This window comes from Callorhinchus milii, unplaced genomic scaffold (assembly GCF_018977255.1).
Source record: "Callorhinchus milii isolate IMCB2004 unplaced genomic scaffold, IMCB_Cmil_1.0 Scaffold23, whole genome shotgun sequence".
In the NCBI taxonomy this organism is placed as follows: domain Eukaryota; kingdom Metazoa; phylum Chordata; class Chondrichthyes; order Chimaeriformes; family Callorhinchidae; genus Callorhinchus; species Callorhinchus milii.
In genome coordinates, this window is record NW_024704764.1 from 756,404 (window position 1) to 764,981 (window position 8,578).

Consider the following 8,578-nt stretch of genomic DNA (forward strand, 5'->3'; position numbering starts at 1 on the left):
GCACAAACAGTTAAGAAATAAAAACGACAACCATAGAACATTTTGCCTACAATCCTTGTTTTTTTTTTGAAAAACAAGAGCCAAACAAAGCTGTTGTGAGACTTTGATGTAACGAAGAGCTATGTGCAAAACAGCCCCAGAACAAACTCCAGGAAGTAAAACATTGACTTGTTTACTGTTTATGGTAATTTCTCCTGCTTTTAAATAAAGAATAATGGTTACTGGGAGTGATTACCAGGCAGTAATCGAATCGCGGATTCAGATGGTTCTGAGAGCAGAACTCGAGTGGATTGTAATTATGAGCTGTGAGATTTGAGTCGAGTCCTGAAATCACTCCCTGGTATCGGGCGTTATTTATAATCTGCAGTGCTGAGGTTTCATGTGGGTGTTTGGCTCTGGGTTTGGGACCAGCAGCAGCTGTAGGTGTGAGCCACATGGCTTGGGGAGCAGACACCAGATAATTAATGGTCATGATGTATCCTGAACAAAGCTGCAGCTGAGAATGGGCAATTCAACATCTAACCAGAAATGCATCTTTCGGAGTAAGTTACAAGGATTCTGTTCTTATCGAGGGTTTGGATGGTTTACATGAAAAAGACCATCTGACCTCGGAGTGCCAGATGGGGCAGTTAAAAGGGAACTTGACTCTACTCATGCTTTCTCTGACCTGAGGGCTGGATGGGACCGTGTAGAAGGAGCTGTATCTACTGCGTGATGATAAATCTGAGTCCTTCACACCTGACTGAAAGTAAAAGAAGGTGGGATGGGAGTGGGGGAGAGGGTTATGATAACTTCTGAAGCTTATTTTGCTGCTGCTGAAAGAGGTTGTAAAGTTTAACAAATGACTGCATCAGGAGACACAGGAGTTGGTGAAAAGTTTATAGGAATTTAAAATGCACTGTTCACACTATTTTGTCCTGACCAACAATCCATCAGATATAATTGGTCATTCACATCATGGCTGTTTGTGGGACATTGCTGTGATCTAGTTGGTTGCTGCGTTTGCCTATGGATACAGTCACTACTGTACAGTAATTCCTGTGAATAAAGCGCTTTGAGACATCTTGGCGATGTGATAAGGTGGTGCTATATCGAATGCAATTGCGTATTATTATTACATTCAGAAAGTCCATTCACAAAGTGGAGTTCAGTCCAACGCTGGGACGTTGCTGCCCAGCTCGTGTCCCTGTGGTGGATTAAGGGGCGGAATGTTAAAGTCCTATGGGAAGCACTTGCACAGCCTCTTGGACAAAGCTGGGGAATTAAGACATGAGGAACTCGGGAAAGACTAAAGAACTGGCCCTCTGTAAACAAAACTAGCATGTTTTTGATAAACTTTAACATACTGTGACAGCAGGTCAAGCTAATTACAGCCATGGTGTACGTATTGCATTCAGCCTATTAACTGCATTCTCCAATGATTTATTTCTGTGTTTTAATAAAATCCAAGAAAATACCTCACCTGCAGTTAGAACTAACTAGGAAACATCTATTTGTACTTTTCAAGCAGTCTGGGTGGGGGGTTCCTATGCAAATATCAGTTGAAATCTATTGATCAGTGATTAATGCCACTGTATCTTGTGTAGAAGTTCATGCCAGCACTCAGCTCCAAGCCTACCCCAATGATGCTCATCTTCAGAACATATAATAAGAAATCCCTTTATACATAATCCACCCACAAAATACACAGCCAGTCCTCCGACTCCCTGTTCCTCTCAATCGCACACCCTACATATTTGACCGTACATTTGGTCATCTTTCCTGTCGCACCCACTTGGCTCCCATCCCCGGCTCGGGTGCTCAAGCAGTTCTGTTAAGCATTTTGGGATGTCCTCCTGACATGAAAAGCCCTATGTAAATTGGTATTGTATTGTGTGCAGTTTTGGGTGCTATAGTAAAGAAAGGATAATAGATATGGAGAGGGTGCAGTACAAATTCACAAGAATGAATCTTCAGGTGAGAAGATGCAGCTGTGGAAGGCTGGAGAGATTAGCACATTTTCCATGAGAGCAGGTTGAGGGATAAGGGATGTTTAACACAATGAAAGGGTTTGAGTGGATAAGCAGTGAGAAACTAATTGGGTTGGTAGAAGATTGAGGACAAGAGGGTGTGAATTTGTTTGATTATAACTCAGGGAGTGAAAGGGGAAATTAGGAAGAATTATTTTCTCCCAGATCAGAGGGGTATCAGAATAAGAAATGATTTGCTGGGGTTGCTGTGGAGCAACGTAATTTGGGGGGAATTTAAAACAAAATGAGATAACTGCATGCTGAGGAAGAATATTAGAAGACATAGGAAAAAAGCAGGGAACTGGGATAGACAGAGGGTTCTATTGGAGGGACAAGCCTTGTAATCCTATAGAGATTTGTCTCATCACTGTAAACAAAACACTGAACATTCGGGCCATTGTAACGTGGTGTCAGCACCTCTGGTCAATGGTCACTATGGTCAATGCAGATTATCCCTACTGCAGTAATAGCCTTGGAAATTCCCCTCAATTCGCATCTGGAATAAATCCCAGATTTCTCGCTGCCTATGAATTTCCTCTCTGGTTATTTTCCTAGTTGTCAAATAAGTTGGGAAGAACTCCGGACACAGAGAGTAGGCACTTCTCGGTGTTTTTCCGATATGAACAGTCTCCGATGGCACTTAGACATTTTGTTTTATTCTCAGCTTCTTTTTCATGGAAGCGAGCAGCATCACTGCAACGAGGCACAGTGTAATATCAAAGTGATGGATCTTGTTCAGCAAGTGGGAAATCAAAATCTGCCCACCAGCGCTGCTCAAGACAGAACAGCTTAGCTGCTTGCTCTAATGTTTAAATTAATGTTTCATTATGTTTTTTATTTTCTACTTGAGATTTCCAAATAAGCTTCAACATCTGTCTGAAACACTGTCCCATCAGGTGTCGCAATTCTCTCTCTCTCAAGCCCACGACAAGCTGGTTGGATGATTAACAGTGTGATGTGCGTGATATGAATTTGCAGAGATGAGTGCGATTTTGTTAGTTGCTCAGGGCCTCCTGGACGCCATTGTTTCACTCGCACTTTATTTCTAGATGTTGATCAGGAGCGGGAATCCTGGCCTGTTTTTCCACTTCTTAACCCAGGGTTACGGAAGTCAATTGTAGCCCAAGTGTTGTGAGATGAGGTCATGGACTGAAGCTGGAATGTCTTGATCTGCACAGCTCAGTTGACTAGTTGGGTGCGTTTTTTCAACGGTGTCATGAGGAAACCCAGCTCAGCATCACTTTGACCAGCAACCACTGGCATGGTGAGCGTAACAAACAACCTTTTTTTAAAATTAATCTCTTTGGTATTTTTGGATGCTTTGATTTGAACAATGAGCCCTGAGGAGTGTGTGTGTGTTTGTCTATGTATGTGTGTGGTGTGTGTGTGTGGTGTGTGTGTGTCTATGTATGTGCGTGTGGTGTCTGTGTATGTGTGTCTATGTATGTGTGTGTGGTGTGTGTGTGGTGTCTGTGTGTGGGTGGGTTGCACAGATGCTGCCAGTCGGGACCTCACTCGTGTGGCTGTTCTTCAAGTATGAAGATGGACTGTCAGTGTCAGCAAGCGCCCAATCCATGGTCTATAGCCTGCTGATACTAACAGTCCAGGAATAGGCATTTAGTAAGATACCAGGCCAACAATTTTAGGAGAAAACATTATTATTCAGGTTCATAATCAGATCCAGGATGAAATTGTTTTACATGAGGCCACATGATGTTATACCCTCACCCGGAGGGTGTATCACAAAGAATATTCCAAAATAACACAACAAAAACATAGCTAGCGTGATAGTTAATTACCAAAACCGACCTTGCCTGCTCCTTGGAACCACTGCATGCTCCCAATAAGTTGATAGGCCTCTGAAAGAGACGCACACTACCCAAGAAGAGGACAGTTTTGATGTTGGTCGAACAATGCCACCTACGCACTGGATTGGCTCCAACACTGGTTACATATTGGCAGAGTTTCTGGATGCTGATAGTTAATAAGGCTTATTGGAAACCAATATGGTTTCCGGATTCAGGAGACCTCTGATGGACGCAAACACATGTTGCCTTCAGCTCGTTCCCTGCTATAAAGAAGCACATTCATTGCTCATTATAACAGACATTGTGTAGGACACTCGAGAGAACAGCTCTGATACCTTCCACTACTGTCAGTTCAGAATTCTGTGGTTTCAGTGAGATAACACCAGGAGGTGTGTGGTATGCTGAGTATAAAATAGCTTTATTGTGGTTTTGCTGGAGGATCTCAGCGTGCTCTGAACGAAGACGAGGGCTTACTGGAGTTCTTGAAAGTGTCTTGCTTCCCGTTTCTTGGCGTGGGGCCTGAGTTCACTGTGTGAATGCTGTGCAAGGCGTTTGGCTGCTGAGAGGCAATAAAGCAAGTTGCGTTGAATTGTGCGGGAGAGTACATTTCGTGCTTGGGAACAATTCACAGCGAGAGAGCTGAAACAAGAGAAAGAACAGGAAAGAAAATAGAATGGGATGATGTAAACACTTGTCAGGTCACTGCAAGTCAGCACTTTCTTTTCCCTCACCACCACTCCAGTGCTTGGGACAATCAAATACAAGTTAAAGATCCGAAAGGAATATCTCCTTATTCCCCATCGACAATCCTCCAGATAAATTGATTATTGATTGCAGCTATTTATGGGAAATCACTGCGCCCTAATTTGGCTGCTGCATTCACCTACAAATACACAGCCTTTTACAGAAACTTTGAAGCATTTTGAGACATTTACGTTTCACACCTATATTCAATTTAAGGATTATTATTATTTATCATAACCCTCCCTCTGCTCCCTTTGTTTCCAAAGGTCTGGATATGGCACTGGACAATTTCCAGGACATAGTTAAAGTGGCCATTCTTCATGTGTGGACCCAGATAGTGAGTGTTGACAGGATATTCAACTGCAGGGAGTTGTAGTGAACCCAATCCTGTCCTTACCCCATATCCTCACCACATCCACACACATGCCTTCCACTGGGAGGATGTCACTGGATATCGACTGGAAGCAGGAACCCTGGCTGATGTTTCCTTTTTTAATTGAGGAGGCATAAGGCCAATCGTAGCCCTGACTGATGCCCTCGCTGAGCTCAGCTAACTCACCAAAGCGACATTTCAAAGCTGAAACGTTCCCTGTTTGTCTAGCTCAGACTCACAACACGCAGTGCTTCTATCAACTGAGCCAGTGGAGTTCAAGTGACCATTTTATCATTCTTCGAGCAGTACCCTTTGTCAGGGAGAAGAGCTTTGTGGTTGTTTTTTGCAGTACACAATCTTTTGTTTCTGTTACACCAGATGATACCACAATATGCTGGAACTGGGGACAAGTGGAACAGGAACAGATGTCTCTCCAATTGGACCCTGGGGGTGCTGAGAGCATGGAACAACTTAAAGGAGAAATAGTTTTGGGTAATAACAGGCAAGCTGCACACTTCCTGTACAGTGATGCTCACTTCAGTGACTGGGTCTGCACAGAGTTGCACTCAGGGGTGTAAGCAAACACCCCCCACCCACACACAGTGTGCTGAAGGTCAGAGCTGCTCAGAATGAGACTGGTGACTGGTGCTCACCTGGGGGAGGGAGGCGGGCAGCTGTTTATTCCAGGGATGAGGGTGGTGGTGGTGGTATTTATTTCGGGGCCGAGGTTATTGTTTACCCCGGGGGTCGGCTGCTGTTTACCCTGCGATTGGGCAGTTATATCTGCCCACGGAAAGTGTCCCCCCAGGTACAGTGTGTGTGTATTTCACTGTACTTGCTCTGACACTGATATTCACTATCCTCTATCCTTTTGAACTGTGGAAGCGATTACCTTCTTTAACCATCAGCCGGTGAGCAGTTTAACTGAATTCAGACGATACAGAGTGTGCATTTCCTTGCATTCTGCCTGCGCTGCAGGTGTGGCTGTGTGGCTCCACAGCAATAAATATTTAATTCCTTTTGTAATGTAAGTGCAGCCTCAGCACAAGCTACTGGTGGGGTGGCGAGGTCATGTGATAAAGGAAAAGCAACACACTCAATTTGGGTGATGTGGAACAGCATGGGGGGGTGGGGGGGGAAGAGCGCGAGGGGAGGGGTGTCAGTAAAACTGAACCAGGCGTTAGTAGTGGTAGCAGTGACCCCCACAAAATGCTCGTGCCATCCACAGAACGCAATGTTTGCTTCAATTTAACAATGACCAAATCACACACCTCTGAGCAACAACAGTCATGTCCTTGATGAATCAGTACCCCTAATCCTGTCCCCACTGATTCCCACATCCCCATCTACACTAGCCAGTGACCGCACTCCTCTTACACCCAACGTGTGGAAGATGTTCCTGTCAGTCAGTCCAGTGAATCTGTGCACCATTCCCGAGATCCCCCTCAGTTACAGACCGCAGACACACAAATTGCCCCTGGTATTTTGCTGGTACGAGGCTTACATGCACTTACTTTTACAACTCGTAAGCTTCCATGAGATAATCCTTTGGGACAATACCAACGACACCTTTCAGCTCTCCAACCCACCAACCGTACGAATTGTATTCCTGAAAAGAAGGAGAAAGGAATTAAATGACATTGTACCTTTTCCTCTCTGTTAAACCAGTTCTATGTTATCCATCTTCTCCTGATGGTGATGATTAATGCTGGGTCCAGGTCCATGGCTCTCTCTTGTACCTCATTCTAATTAAGCCTTGGGTAGTCTCGTGGAGTCCTGTAGCTCAGTGGTTAGAGCACTTGCCACAAGCAAGCGAGAGGACCTGTGTTCAATTCTTGGGCAGGGCGAAATATTGGGCAAGTTTCCTTACTCCACACACGCGCCTCTTCACCCAGCAGTTAGTAGGAACCCGGTTGTTAGTCGATTAGCGAATTGCTTTTCCCTGGGGTAAAAATCCCTTAAAAAAAGTAACAATTTGGTCACTCAATCCATGACTGTTTGCGGGACACTGCTGTGCGCGGTGTTTGGCTGCTGGGTTTCGCCCTCAAAATATACAGTCAATTCACTTTACATGAAGCGTTTTGAGACGTTTTGAAAACTTGATAAGGTGCTGTATCAAATGCAAGGATTATTATTACTACTACTATTATTACTATAAAGCTATGCTTGGCTTAGTTTGTACTTGTCCAGGAGTGACTTTTTACTGCATTTTGTGAACCCAAAGTGGTAGAGTCACTCAGTTTGAAAGTCAGATTTGAATATAAATTATTAACATTGCGCTAAGCTATTCCCTGTTGCAAACTAAGAAGTGTCTGAGAAATTATTTGCCGTTCTTGCCTGGTTATTGCTGATGTAATTTCAAGTCAGCTAATTACATAAATGCCTCCGACAATCGTTAAGTAAAAAGGGAACAAAAGACAGATTGGAACACATGCAGACCATACAACCCAACGCCCTCGCCTCTCCATCACTGCTCCACACTGTGCCAAACAGCAGCAAAGTGAAGCACCATAAAACCCCCTAAAGCTCCCATTTCTAAAACCTTTAACAGTGCCCACATTAAACCGTGCAGATGTTTTCTAATTATCCTAAATTTGCAATAAACTGATCCAGGTTTGGAATCCTGATCAGCCAGACCTCTGGCTGCTGGGACTTTGATTAAACACCTCTCTGTGAAGCACACCGAGCATAACAGTCTCTCTCTGGTGATGGTGTACACATCAAAACCTCTTCCAGCTTTGCCTCCCTGTTTCCCAGCTTTGTAGTAACAGTCAGAAGGGGAATTGGCACCACGCACTCACCATATTACGGAATGAATTGCACTATTAGGGCCTCGATACTGAATGAATAACAAGTGGCTAGTGAATGCTATCAAACACACTTTGTGCTTGAGCGACACATTGTTAAGTGACTATATCCAGGTACTCCTCGGTGGCCTGGCCTCTTAGCCTGCTGCCAGCACTGAATGGGTAATATTTTTGCTGACGCCTATTTAAAGGCTGTTAGATTTTGCCATCAAGTCTGTGCTATAAGCTGGTTATAAGGAGCTTGCCAGTGCAAGAGGCACCATCCATCAAACTTAAACCAGCAAAACCACCTCACGTTTGATACATAGAAAAAAAGCCCAATGAATCAAACAACCTCTGGATTATGATTGCTTATTGCTGTTATTACTGCTTACTAATAACGTAATCATATTTTACATCAGCCACAACGGCACTCGGTGACGTGACCTGTGCTGTAAAGCATGGAGCCTGCAATAACATTTTGGTAATGTGGCTGCAATAATAGATTAGCATTTCGCAATGAGGCACCTTCCATTCATTTATGCCTCTGCAGTGTGAGAATCAATCCCACGCTCTCACACCTTCTCAGATCAGACTTTGGGACATGAAAGGCACTATATAAATGTAAATTGTATTATATTTGCCTGTGATGATACCTTGCGGAAAAAAAAGGGCTGGAATGGAGAACGACACCTGATTCTGTGTCTCGATCTCTGGAGAAGGTAAATGTGGGGCCAGGTGATGTGAAGGCTGGATTTCTGGTTCGTGTAAAGGGAGAGGTGAAACCTGAATAGTCCACGATTGAGAAACAATGGCGGGGAGGGGGTGGAGTGTGGGAGACAGACACTTTAACTGTGA

The 8,578-nt window shown here is 44.2% G+C and overlaps 1 long non-coding RNA gene across 1 annotated transcript; it reads right to left on the reverse strand.

Annotated features, from left to right (window-relative positions):
• Positions 1-4,112: 4,112 nt before the first annotated feature.
• On the reverse strand, positions 4,113-6,671 carry LOC121850653. The gene is made up of 2 exons (XR_006085698.1): positions 6,449-6,671; positions 4,113-4,456 (listed from the first exon to the last, which is right to left on the reverse strand). It is a non-coding gene; the product is annotated as an uncharacterized LOC121850653 (long non-coding RNA).
• Between the last annotated feature and the right edge of the window lie 1,907 nt (positions 6,672-8,578).